A 14,190-nucleotide genomic window follows, 5' to 3' on the forward strand; every position below is an offset into this window, starting at 1 on the left:
AGTATAAAAGATATAGAGAAAGCTTCTGACACAGACTTCAGAAGAGGGCAGAAAGAGTGCCCCCTCACTGTTGTTATCAATGGAGTTATATACTTTTAATCAGTTGTTGCAGTGAATCAAAAGAATGTCTGGAGGTTGTAAAGACCTTACTAGACCCACTCTCATAATTTACGTTTTAAGATAACAGGATTAGCCAGAAGGTTTTTTCCAGAAACTGTCCTCAAGCAGGATACATTATTGTTATATAATCCTAAGGAATGTAGGAATAGATGTTTTTCTGGAACTCTCTTGCTTTTTTGATGATCCAGCACATGTTGGCAATTTGATCTCTGGTTCCTCTGCCTTTTCTAAAACCAGCTTGAACATCTGGAAGTTCACGGTTCACATACTGCTGAAGCCTGGCTTGGAGAATTTTGAGCATTAATTTACTAGCATGTGAGATGAGTGCAATTGTGCACTAGTTTGAGCATTCTTTGGCATTGCCTTTCTTTGGGGTTGGAATGAAAACTGACCTTTTCCAGTCCTGTGGCCACTGCTGAGTTTTCCAAATTTGCTGACATATTGAGTGTAGCACTTTCACAGCATCATCGTTCAGGATTTGAAATAGCTCCACTGGAATTCCATCACCTCCACTAGCTTTGTTCGTAGTGATGCTTTCTAAGGCCCACTTGACTTCACATTCCAGGATGTCTGGCTCTAGGCCAGTGATCACACCATCGTGATTATCTTGGCCATGAAGACCTTTTTTGTACAGTTCTGTGTATTCTTGCCACCTCTTCTTAATATCTTCTGCTTCTGTTAGGTCCATGCCATTTCTGTCCTTTATCGAGCCCATCTTTGCATGAAATGTTCCCTTGGTATCTCTAATTTTCTTGAAGAGATCTCTAGTCTTTCCCATTCTGTTGTTTTCTTCTATTTCTTTGCATTGATCACTGAGGAAGGCTTTCTTATCTCTTCTTGCTATTCTTTGGAACTCTGCATTCAAATGCTTATATTTTTCCTTTTCTCCTTTGCTTTTCGCTTCTCTTCTTTTCACAGCTATTTGTAAGGCCTCCCCAGAAAGCCATTTTGCTTTTCTGCCTCTGTTTTCGATGGTGATGGCCTTGATCCCTTTCTCCTGTACAATGTCACGAACCTCCGTCCATAGTTCATTAGGCACTCTATCTATCAGATCTAGGCCCTTAAATCTATTTCCACTGTATAATCATAAGGGATTTGATTTAGGTCATACCCGAACAGTCTAGTGGTTTCCCTACTTTCTTCAATTTAAGTCTGAATTTGGCAATAAGAAGTTCATGAGCTGAGCCACAGTCAGCTCCCGGTCTTGTTTTTGCTGACTTTGTAGAGCTTCTCCATCGTTGGCTGCAAGGAATATAATCAGTCTGATTTCGGTGTTCGCCATCTGTTGATGTCCATGTGTAAAGTCTTCTCTTGTGTTGTTGGAAGAGGGTGTTTGCTATGACCAGTATGTTCTCTTGGCAAAACACTATTAGCCTTTGCCCTGCTTCATTCTGTATTCCAAGGCCAAATCTGCCTGTTACTCCATGTGTTTCTTGACTTCCTACTTTTGCATTCCAGTCCCCTATAATGAAAAAGACATCTTTTTTGGGTGTTAGTTCTAAAAGGTCTTGTAGGTCTTCATAGAACCATTCAACTTCAGATTCTTCGGCGTTACTGGTTGGGTCATAGACTTGGATTACTGTGATATTGAATAGTTTTCCTTGGAAATGAACATTGACTATGCCAAAGCCTTTGACTGTGTGGATCACAATAAACTGTGGAAAATTCTGAAAGAGTTTGGAATACCAGACCACCTGACTGGCCTCTTGAGAAACTTATATGCAGGTCAGGAAGCAACAGTTAGAACTGGACATGGAACAACAGACTGGTTCCAAATAGGAAAAGGAGTATGACAAGGCTGTATATTGTCACCCTGCTTATTTAACTTATATGCAGAGTACGTCATGAGAAACACTGGACTGGAAGAAGCACAAGCTGGAATCAATATTGCCAGGAGAAATATCAATAACCTCAGATATACAGATGACACCACCCTTATGGCAGAAAGTGAAGAGGAACTAAAAAGCCTCCTGATGAAAGTCAAAGAGGAGAGTAAAAAAGTTGGATTAAAGCTCAGCATTCAGAAAACAAGATCATGGCATCTGGTCCCATCACTTCATGGGAAATAGATGGGGAAACAGGGGAAACAGTGTCAGACTTTGTTTTTCTGGGCTCCAAAAGCACTGCAGATGGTAGTTGCAGCCGTGAAATTAAAAGATGCTTACTCCTTGGAAGGAAAGTTATGACCAACCTAGATAGCACTATTAAAAAGCAGAGACATTACTTTGCCAACAAAGGTCTGTCTAGTCAAGGCTATAGTTTTTCCAGTAGTCATGTATGGATATGAGAGTTGGACTGTGAAGAAAGCTGAGCACTGAAGAATTGATGCTTTTGAACTGTGGTGTTGGAGAAGACTCTTGAGAGTCCCTTGGACTGCAAGGAGATCCAACCAGTCCATTCTAAAGGAGATCAGTCCCGGGTGTTCTTTGGAAGGAATGACGCTAAAGCTGAAACTCCAGTACTTTGGCCTCCTCATGCGAAGAGTTAACTCATTGGAAAAGACTCTGATGCTGGGAGGGATTGGGGGCAGGAGGAAAAGGGGACGACAGAGGATGAGATGGCTGGATGGCATCACCGACTCAATGGACGTGAGTTTGAGTGAACTCCGGGAGTTGGTGATGGACTGGGAAGCTGGCTTGCTGCAATTCATGGGGTCGCAAAGAGTCGGACACGACTGAGCTGAACTGAACTGAAGGAATGTAGAGGGAAAAATATGTTTCTCCTTTCCTCCTCCTTGAGAATTCCAGACCCCTCTCTCCTTGGGGACCCCTGGACTTCTTATCAGCCTGCCCAGGAATTGACTCTCTCAATAGCCTGGGTAATCTGAACAAGAGAAATTTGCTTTTCCCAGTCTGGAGGCTGGGATTGCAGCATCTGAGTGTGGGCAGGGTTGGCCCTTCTGTGGTCCGTGAACAGACCTCTGTCCTTGGCCTGTGAGGAGCTTCCCTCTCTCTGAGTCTCTGCGTTGTATCTCCTCTCTGTGTGCATCCATGTTTCCTCTCCTTCTGAGGACACTGTGCATCTTGGATTAGGGAACATCCCAATGAGTTTCTTTCAAATTGATTATCTCTTTAAAGATGCTATCCACAGATATGTTTACACCCTGAGGGAGTCGGGAGGAGGGCTTCAACATACGAATTTTGGCAGGAAGACAATCCAGTCCATAATTATCGCATTCTCAGGACGAAAGCCCACAGCCTCCACGTGTTTGTATCCACACATGGTAAATAAATACTCATGTCTGGAGCTTGACTCCATTGGTTTCCGTTTGTGAAAAGGATAAGATGATCAGGAATGTCACTGGGTTGTTACTTTGTAAAGAGGGTTGCCATCCACAATCAGCAAGATACAGGCAGTTTGAGGCCCTGCCAGGGACTAAACCCATTGGGCATGTTTCTTAACCTCTGTAAGGCTCAAGTTCATTCTGTTTGGAACTTGTGGAGTAATTAACTGTACACGTTCCATGGAGTCGTTGTAAAGATTAAAAGAGATGATGGTAGACAGCAAATGCTCAACAAGTGTTTCTGTTTCTGTGACACCAAGGAGGATGCAGAGACAGTAAACGTAACAGGAATCAGAAGGAAAGCTGGGATGCCAGGGCTTCATGTCAGAGCTGCAGTAGAATTTTGTGGGAAGAATCAATGCGGCATTTAAGTCAGAGAGGTGGGCCTGAGCAATGAGAGATGCGGAGACACACACATGTGGAAACAGGAGACTCCCAGACCTGTGAAAGGAAACAGCCCAGAGGCCAGTGATTGAGGGAACAGTTTGAATCCTAGTTTGAAGGACTAGGTTACCTTGGGCAATAGAATTAGAGGGATAGAATGTGCCAGTGATTCTCATTCTTGGGTACTCTTTAGAACCTCCTGGGGGAGCATAGAGGTTATTATACTACATAAAATAAGTCAGAAAGAAAAGACAGATGTTATGTGATGTCATATGGTTGAAGCTGAAACTCCAATACTTTGGCTACCAGATGCAAACAACCAATTCATTGGAAAAGACCCTGAAGCTGGGAAAGACTGAAGGCAGGAGGAGAAGAGGGCGGCAGAGGATGAGATGGTTGGATGGCATTACTGACTCAGTGGGCATGGGTTTGAGCCAACTCCGGGAGTTGGTGATGGACAGTGAAGCCTGGCGTGCTGCAGTCCATGGGGTTGCAAAGAGTTGGACATGACTTAGCGACTGAACAGCAACAACATATGATGTCACTTTTATGTGGGATCTAAAGTATGACAACTACAAAACAGAGACAAGACTCACAGACATAGAGAACAGTCTCGTGTTTGCCGGAGGGGTGGGGTAGGGGCGGGGTGGACTGGGAGTTTGGGGTCAGTGGATGCAAGCTAGTATATATGAGATGCATGAACAGCAAGGTCCTATTGTACAGCACTGGCAACTGTATCCAGTCTCCTGGGATAAAGCATAATGGAAAAGAATATTTAAAAAAACAGTGTGTATTTGTGTAACTGAATCAATTGGCTGTCCAGTGGAAACTGACATAACATTATAAATCAACTATACTTCAGTTAAAAAAAAAGTTGAGGCATCACGAAGAGATTCTGATTTGTTCAGTGTGGAGTCAAGCCCCAGTTTATTTTATTAAAGCATGTAGCTGAATTGAGAACTGTAGGATTACTTCAGAGTACATTATAATCACTTGAGGAACTTCACAAAAAAAGGTACCAGTGTTCAGGTCCCAAGCCCAGAGCTCCTGATCTGATGGTTCTGGACTGAGGCCCAAGCATTTGATGTTCTTGGCATCTCTTTGGTGAGTCCATTCTGAGGTCAAGGTTATGGCCATAGAGCCTTCAAGGACCTTTCCAAGTCTCAGACTTGACCCTTCCTAAATTATGAAGTGCTGATTCTTCGATGAAAAATGTTATTTTGTATCACACAAACTTGCCATGAAAAAAAGTTGCTTATTTATACGGGGAAACATTTGGCTGGAAAAAACAACTTAATGACTACTAATGTTTACAGGACAGAATAGAGTTGGCTTTGTCCGGGTGTACTTTGGAGCCCTGGCCCAGGTAGAGTTGAACCTCAAACAACACAGGTTTGTACTGCACAGGTGCACTCATACATGTATTTCTTGCACTAAATACAGTACTACATGATCCAAGGAATCCAGGGACATTTGATATATAAGATGTTATTGCATCCCAAAGAGTATCTTGGCAGATTAACCTTTTATGATGAATATGGGTAAATACTTCTTATTACAACACTTTATAATACAGGAATTGGAAGCCAGCTCAGCTTTCAAATTAAGAAGCTCTGGTTAAAGGAATACTGTGTTGCAATAAAAGTTAACGTTGTATATTCTTATATTTACAACATAAAATATGTTTGTGATTATTGAGAGAAAGGTAATACTAGTTGTATACATACTATGTGGTATGTTTTTGAAAAAGAATGTTTACAGAATATGTGTAAAGAAAACTGAAAGATCCAAGTATTGTATCTACTTATATCTGGATGATGAAACAGCACACATTCGTTATTTTTCTTTTTGTATTCTTTGTATGTTTAAACTCCCACCATGAACATATTCCTTCATATTAGCTGTATTTGGGTTTTCTGTTTGCCAGTTATTCCTTTGCTTGGATCTTTCTCTTCATGCCTTCTGTAAGATTGACAAGGTACTTTCGTGTGCTTTTTCACTTATTTTCAAGCTGAAGGCATTATATTAACACATTCCTGTGGTAGTCTTAATGCAGACCTGAACTTTTCAATGCAATACTTAGTTTTATAATTTTTTAGTGAAATCTAAAGAAGGAAAGTTATGACCAACCTGGATAGCATATTCAAAAGCAGACATTACTTTGCCAACAAAGGTCCATCTAGTCAAGGCTGTGGTTTTTCCAGTGGTCATGTATGGATGTCAGAGTTGGACTGTGAAAAAGGCTGAGAGCTGAAGAATTGATGCTTTTGAACTGTGGTGTTGGAGAAGACTCTTGAGAGTCCCTTGGACTGCAAGGAGATCCAACCAGTCCATTCTGAAGGAGCTCAGCCCTGGGATTTCTTTGGAAGGAATGATGCTAAAGCTGAAACGCCAGTACTTTGGCCACCCCATGCAAAGAGCTGACTCATTGGAAAAGACTCTGATGCTGGGAGGTATTGGGGGCAGGAGGAGAAGGGGAAGACAGAGGATGGGATGACTGGATGGCATCACTGACTCGATGGACGTGAGTCTGAGTGAACTCCGGGAGTTGGTGATGGACAGGGAGGCTTGGCATGCTGCGATTCATGGGGTCGCAAAGAGTTGGACATGACTGAGCGACTGAACTGAACTGAACTGAAAATCACTAACTCTAAGAAAGATGACTTTAACACATTTTACCTTTCCTCTAAAATTTACTGCTTTTCCTACTGTCTATGTTATTGTTGTCTAGAATAGGTTCAGATTGTCCTTCCCCATTCATATAAGTAGGTGTTACTATTTTTATAATTAAGACTTATTTAGATTTGCCAACATCTTTAATATGTTTTACCTGATTTCATGTTCGTTATTACCTTTTACATCTCTTTTCTTTCCCGTTTTCATTTTTCTTCTTGTCAGAGCTTATTCTGTATTCATTCTTCCAGTGAGAGTCTAGGAATAGCTTGTTATCATTTCTTGCAGGACACCCAACTGGGTGTACAGCACAGGCTTTTTCTCTTTTGAATAAATATTAAAAAGTACTATTTTTTGGAATAAATATTTTATTACATTTATGGCGCAGAAGTGAGGAACATAGGCATGTTTTATCTGGACCTGAAGCACATATATCATTTTTAAGATTTTTTTGAACAAAGTGCAGGAGGACTAAGCAAACCAGAAACACTGTGGCCCTTCAGTCATGGTATAAAGCAGAGAAAAGACTGGCCTTGGTGTAATTTGGCTGGAAATTCACTTGAGGTGGAACTTAGGGACCTCCTGTTCTGGGAAATCAATGGTTATGGTATGTTTTGCTTAATTCCTAGAAAGATTTGAAAAATCCTTCTAACAAAAACAGAAAAAGGACAGCAATTAGGATAAAAATAAATAAAAAGGTAAATAGGGTTTAGAAATAATGAAATAAAGCTATAGGTTTTTATGTTGTGTTTAATTAATTAGCTTGTACATCATGTAAATAGTCTTCCACCTCTCCTTGACAATGTGATTTCCTTAATAACTTGCTGTTGGAAATCTTGTCCTTTCTAACATTTCTACTAAGCCCTTTGAATTAGTTGTTTTCTTTATGGAGAAATAACTCGTGTCCACTGCTGTAGGAAGCTAGGTATTTGGGCCGCAGGTTAATAGCAAAAGGTATCATTATTCACCCCACTTCAATTGCTGAGTGCTAAAGAATTGATGCTTTTGAACTGTGATGTTGCAGAAGACTCTTGAGAGGTCCTTGGACTGCAAGGAGATCCAACCAGTCCATCCTAAAGGAGATCAGTCCTGGGTGTTCTTTGGAAGGACTGATGCTAAAGCTGAAACTCCAATACTTTGGCTACCTCGCATGAACAGTTGACTCATTGGAAAAGACTCTGATGCTGGGAGGGATTGGGGGCAGGAGGAGAAGGGGACGACAGAGGATGAGATGGCTGGATGGCATCACTGACTTGATGGACGTTGAGTCTGAGTGAACTCCGGGAGTTGGTGATGGACAGGGAGGCTTGGCATGCTGCGATTCATGGGGTCGCAAAGAATCGGACACGACTGAGCGACTGAACTGAACTGAAAGACAAATAAACATAATATATCCCCTTAATGGATTTTGAGCTTACCCATTTAGATTTTAAACTGCCATCATATCCAGGTGAAAAAGCTGAGCAGCACACCCCCGGAAACTATTTCCAGTTTATAGTTACAAGTCTGCCTAAGCTAAAGAAACTAAGATCAAACAGAACCAACTTCCACTGGCAAAAATCTATAAATGGTGGATGTAGAAAACATTTATTTAAAAATGCATCACTGAGTTTGCATAAAAGAGAAACCTCCAAATGGCAGAAGTGAAATGAGAAAACCATCTACATAAGGATGTGGGATGATGCTTCAGCAATGCCTCTAGTTGCATAGAGACAGGTGATGTCTGGGGCCTTAAGCAACCCGGGGCTGTGAGGAGCAGTGGCCCTGCAAGAGGCAGGTGATTGGAACTGGCATCTCTGCGTGAGAATATGACCCTCAGAATGCTTCCCCTACAATGAAAAGAAAATTAATATTAAACTTCACATAGTTTGGATAAATGAGAAACCTTGTTTCTGTCTGAATGCTGGGAGGAAAACAAAAAGCAATATATCTCTTGTAAGAACTTGAAATTTCTTTCTGTTCCTAAGGTGGATTTTGTAGACCGAATTTATATTACATACATTGTGATTTAATCTCAAGGCAAGAAATTAGTATTTCCTTTGGTCCTTGATCAGGGAAAGCTTCAAGCTCAGAAGCCTTCCATTTCTTTATAATCAATGACCTATGTTCTGAAGAATGGGCTTCCCTCGTGGCTCAGTGGTAAAGAATCTATCTGCTAAGGAGGAGATGTAGGTTTGATCCCTGGGTCCAGAAGATCCCTTGGAGAAGGAAATGACAACCCACTCCAGTATTCTTGCCTCGGAAACTCCATGGACAGAGGAGCCTGGCAGGCTATGGTCCCCAGAGTTGCAGAGTCGGACTTGACTTAAATAAAAACGATGACAACAATGTTCTGAAGAACAGACAAGTACTATGAAGTGGCCCTCAGAGAATCAATATTTTGGCTTTATCATTTGGGTTTCTTTTTCTTTTGACATGTTTTCTGTTTTACAGAGCAGCGCAGTAATGGCTAAAGCATTCGTGCCAGGCTTTAGGCTGAAATGTTCAACTTCTGACTGTCCTTTAAAGTATCTCAGCACCATGAAAAGCCCTCAATTTCATTCTGTTTTATTTCATTAATTTATTTTATTGAAGTGTAGTTGATTTACAATGTTGTGTTCATTTCTGCTGTACAGCCAAGTGACTCAGTTATACATGCATATATGTATACATTTATGTGTATACACACACACACGTGTTCTTTTTTCTATTCTTTACCATTATGGTTTATCCCAGATGGGATATAGTTCCCTGTGCTATCTAGTAAGACTTTGTTTATTCATTCTATGCATAATAATTTGAACTGCTAATCCGGATCTTTCAATCTTTCCCTCCCTCATCCCCCTATACCCCTTGGCAACCACAAGCCTATTCCCTATGTGAGTCTGTATCTGTTTCGTATGTAAGTTCACTTGTATGATATTTAGATTCCACGTGTAAGTGATACCATAAGGTCTTTGTCTTTCTCCATCTGAATGACTTCACTTAGTTTGATCAACTCCAGGTTCATCTGCAGTACGACGCATGCATGCTCAGCTGTGTCCAACTCTACGACCCCATGGACTGTAGCCTGCCTGGCCCCTTTGTCCATGGGCTTTTCCAGGCAAGAATAGTGGAGTGGGTTGCCATTTCGTCTTCCCAGGGACCTTCCTGATCCAAGGATTGAACCTGTGTCGCCTGTGGCTCCTGCATTGGCAGGTGGGTTCTTTACCACCAAGCCACCAGGGAATGTTGCCACCAATGACATTAACAATTTCCAATTGTCCTGCTTTGCTAGGTCTCCTCTAGGAGATGTGTGGGACGCATCAGAGGGTATGTATTGGAGGAATATTCCATGGTGAGAGTTGGGCTTACAAAGAGGTCACTATCCATAACAAACATTTGCCTTTTCTTTGTTTCTCTACCTTTCATAACTCAGTTGTCTTTCCCCTAATCTCCCTAAAGAGATTCTCACTAAAGTTTTCCAACCAGCCCTGGCTCATATCCTTTCACTATCTGATGTGTTGGGCTATTTGCTGTTCTGATACCTTTATTCTGTACCAGGTAGAGGTATGGAACGTGATCTGGGAGCCTTAAGATCCTGAGCTTGGAGAGCACAGACCAAGGAAAGCTGGGTGACCAGTTCTTCCTGAAAGATCCCTTTCACACACACACTGTGAGACAGAGGACAGGGAGGGTCCTCGGGGGCCTGTGTTCATTTCATGGAAAATGGTTTCATTAGTACAACTTGGAAAGAGTAATTCCCATACCTGTATTTCAGAATTTCAGAGTGATCTGGGATCCAGAGGTCCTTAATAGCATCACATTCTTTGAGTGTTTTTGACCTTTGAAACTTTCTCAAGCTAGTTTATAGACAGGGTCCTTCTAGTATCCAACAAATCCTTGTAGAAAAACTATAAATCCTGATACAAGAAAGGCTGCAGCCTTATGGCTCAGGAAAGGCAAGTGTGAACGAAGTTCTCAACCTGGAAAAAAAATGAATTATTTATATTATTACACCAATGCATTAAAAGAATACACGTGTAGCTCACAGAATGAGTTATTTCCACCTGGACTGTCTCTAGTCTGTAACCTCTTGGAAAAGTAGATGCTTTACTTATCTCCCGTCAGGTGTTTGCAATCTAACTTATAATGTCACTGTTTATAATTACTCAGTATATCTGTCTACATAGAGGTGTACCTTGTTTTTGTCTGAGATATGGTTGTGAGCAGCCAAGGACATTACACAGATGAGTCAGATGAGGGATAATGGATAAATTTACTGTGCAGGACCTTGCTGTGGCACAGGGGTAAAGAATCCACCTGCCAGTGCAGGAGACCCAAGAGCTGTGGCTTTGATCCCTGGATCAGGAAGATCCCCTTGGAGTAAGAAATGGCAACCCACTCTGGTGTTCTTGCATGGAAAGTTTCATGGACAGAGGAGCCTGGCTGGCTACAGTCCCTGCAGTCAAAAAGAGTTGGACATGACTGAGCATGCACACACAAATCATTGCTGGACAGTATTTCAGTGCTGTTTTCCTTAATGTTCTGGGGTTATGTAGAACATAGAGATTCAATACATATTGATTATTACTTCAGTGTGCACTAGTAGGAGATTTGTGATTTGAAGTCAGATTTTGTTTTGTTTTAATTACTAGGACTGCGGAGGGAAACACACACACACACACACACACTTCTAGTTCCCAGGGTATTGTAATTGTAATGTGATTAATATTTCAACATTAGCAGTATTGGCATTTGACTGTAATAATTTTTATCTCTATTTTCCAGCTGTTGTATTAGTACTAAAGTTTAATTTTAAAAATAAAAGCTTGGTGTAATAGAAATATTGGGTTGGTAATATAAGAGTTTAGTTTCCAGGAGATACTAGTCTGGAAGTTTACTCCCTATCTCTTTCTATAAGCGGCTGATTCTCTTGTAATGCACTCCATCCTTGTCCCTTTTCAGATTTGTTTTAAAACCCATGGAGGGATTCCCCTGGCAGTCCAGTAGTCCATACTTGGGCTTCCAATGCAAGGAGTGTGGATTCAATTCCTAGTCTATCCCACATGCATTGAGGCCAAAAAACCAAAACATAAAACAGGAGCAATATTATAACAAATTCAATAAAGACTTTTAAAAGGATCCACATTAAAAATAAAACCCTTGTACGTATTTTGGGAAGTATGAGATACCTGAATATACATCATTTTTACAATTTACATTGTTTGTATTAAAATCCAAAAGCTAATGATCACCTGCACAATAGTATATTCTTAAAGTTATATGTATCTGTTGTTTTAGTTAGTAGACGAAAATATAATTCCCTAATTCCTTTTTGTTCCCATAAAGTTGGAGTTTGCATTTTATCTAAAAGAAGATACAGCTGTTTATAGTCTAGAAATGTTATATCATGTCACAGGTAGTTGAAAAGAATCCCAGAGCCAAATGTGTGTGTGTGTGTGTGTGTATTTAAAGGATTTGCCTCTGCTGAGAAAATACAGCAATAGGAAGAAGGAATCTACCTTTAAAAGTTTATGTAATAGGAGAAAAATATATAAAGGATATATTGTTTTTCTTCACAAGTCAGAGCTCTAATACCAAGGAACCCTCTCAATTTACCTGGCTTTAATGTCCCTGCACAGAAGCAGAAGACTGGAGCTTTAAGGAGTCATCCTATGGGCGACTGGCCATGTGGTTGTCATAAAAAGCCTTTATTTAGCGCCCTCTACAAATAAGCACACAGCAGGATAAAGGACACTAGTTAGAATGACTGGGGGGTAGGTAAACAGAAGGAAGGACTTGGAGCAGAGTGTCATCTGGCTGAGAGCTTATTTCCTGAATCCTGTGGATCTGGTTAAAACCCAGCAGAGATGCCAATATGTTTCTGTTCAGTAAATGCTACCAGGCTCCAGGCCACCAGGCCACCAAGGCTCACGTGCGGCGTCCCGTCCAGGCAGTGCCTGCGATGACCTGAGTTAGGTGTGCAGAGCGACTTTCTCCCGCTCACAGCAGCATCCCTGGGTTCCGTCTGCTGCTGCTCCTGACCTCCGGGTAGCTCAGTGGCCTGAGCAGAGGGCCAGAGGAGACACTGTGTACGCCACTTGGATGAGATCTTGAACTTGTTTCAGAGCCAGGCTGGACTTCTCTGAGAAGCTGCTGTCACGTGTGCCCCTGGGACACCTGTGTCTTCAGAAGGGTGGGAAGATATGAGGGCGGTCAACCCCAAAGAGGGGAGCATGGAAGCCTGGAGAGCAGGTGCTGGTAAGCCTGACCAGAGTCTGGGGCTCGGGGATCCTGCTTTATTGTTTTGTCCAGTCAGATGCAAGTTTGTATTTAATGCTCACGCTGTATCTACCTCCCATGAAAATATTAACAGTGTGCATCAGGTAGAATATGATTTTGTTCCATTTTCTCAATAGAGCAGTTTCCAGCTTTCAACTTGATCGTCTGTGTTTTTCTTTGAAAAGACATGATAAGACTTGTAAGATAGCCCTAAAGATTACAGGGTGATTAATCATATTTGTGTTTTTATTTTCTTGAGTAATAGCTAAGTCAAGAAAGAGGTAATTAGAATGTCAGTGTTTTCTGAAGAGAAAACAATAGCTGGTTGTTTAATTGTGCATGAGTTTTGTTTGTAGTCCATGTTTTCTGTGCTTTGCTATCGTGCATTCAAAGAATGAAAAAGACTTGAGAAGTTGGAGTCATTATTGGAAGGGAATCAGTCCCCAGATAGGAATTTTTAAATTAATTTTATCAGAGTATAGCTGGTTTACACTGCTGTGTTAGTTTCTGCTGTACAGAAAAGTGATCCAGCCGTATGTATACATATATCCCCTCTGTTTTGGCTTTCCTTCCTATTTAGATCTCCACAGAGAACTGAGTAGACTTCTCTCTGCTATACAGTAGATCTCTTTAGTTACCTACTTTGTACATATGATCAGTAGGGTATGTACATCAGTATCGATCTCCCAGTTGGTGTCCATATGTTTGTTTTCTATGTCTGTATCTCTATTTCTCTCTCGCAAAAAAGATCGTAGACACAGAATATAGAAAAATGCTATAATGATCTTACTCCCAAATGTGAAGTTTGTGTCACTTTATCCAAATAATGGATTCTGAATGCTTGTGAAAGGGCTGAAGCTTTCCACAAACACAAGCCATGACGCTGACCACAAAACAAGCAGTCAATGGTGTATGTGAAGCAAGCTCAGCATCGTGGTTGGTGTTAGGTCTTATGTGTCTTCTCCTAAGAGACAGAGGGTGCGATGGCTGCATGGTATCGCCGTTGCAATGGACATGAACTTGGGCAAAACTCAGGGAGATGGTGAGGGACAGGGAAGCCTGGCATGCTACAGGCCATGGGGTTGCAAAGAGTCGGACATGTCTAGGCAACTGAACAGCAATGACAAAGACAAATTAGCTGTTCTTTGGGGTGACTGTGGTCCACAGCTGAGTAGGAGGCTGTGAGACACATAGCCCCAGAGAAGGATGCACATGGCTCAGATAGACCAAGTGGTAGAAATATTTTCACTGAGTAAATATTGTTAATATACGTTTCTGAATTGATAGATGGAAGTGGGATTTTTCCCTCCTATTTACATGTGGACAGTGGCCTCCATGAAAGACATTCTTCACCTTACTGTTGATGGGATGTCAGAGTAAACAGTACCCAGACACAAGAGAAAGGGTCTTTTAAAATAAGGTCAACCTTAGCCACTCTTAAAACTCAACTTTCTATTTGGGTTCTGTAATTAGGGAAGCTGTGTGTA

General features: G+C 41.4%; 1 protein-coding gene across 47 annotated transcripts in view; it reads left to right on the plus strand.

Moving 5' to 3' along the window:
• The window catches only part of RIMS1 (regulating synaptic membrane exocytosis 1), a 249,200-nt gene that overhangs the window by 20,752 nt on the left and 214,258 nt on the right, over positions 1 to 14,190 (plus strand). For 10 of the 47 annotated variants that reach the window (XM_059890055.1, XM_015472752.3, XM_015472751.3 and 7 more), the window contains exon 1: positions 12,666 to 12,682. The exons of 35 other annotated variants lie outside the window; for them this stretch is intronic. The gene's annotated coding sequence lies outside the window, so the exon portion shown is untranslated. Of the gene's footprint in view, positions 1 to 12,664; positions 12,683 to 14,190 lie in introns of those variants that run through there. 2 more of the 47 variants (XM_024996909.2, XM_024996908.2) reach the window with 1 other exon arrangement.

Source organism: Bos taurus, chromosome 9 (genome assembly GCF_002263795.3).
Source record: "Bos taurus isolate L1 Dominette 01449 registration number 42190680 breed Hereford chromosome 9, ARS-UCD2.0, whole genome shotgun sequence".
Lineage (NCBI taxonomy): Eukaryota > Metazoa > Chordata > Mammalia > Artiodactyla > Bovidae > Bos > Bos taurus.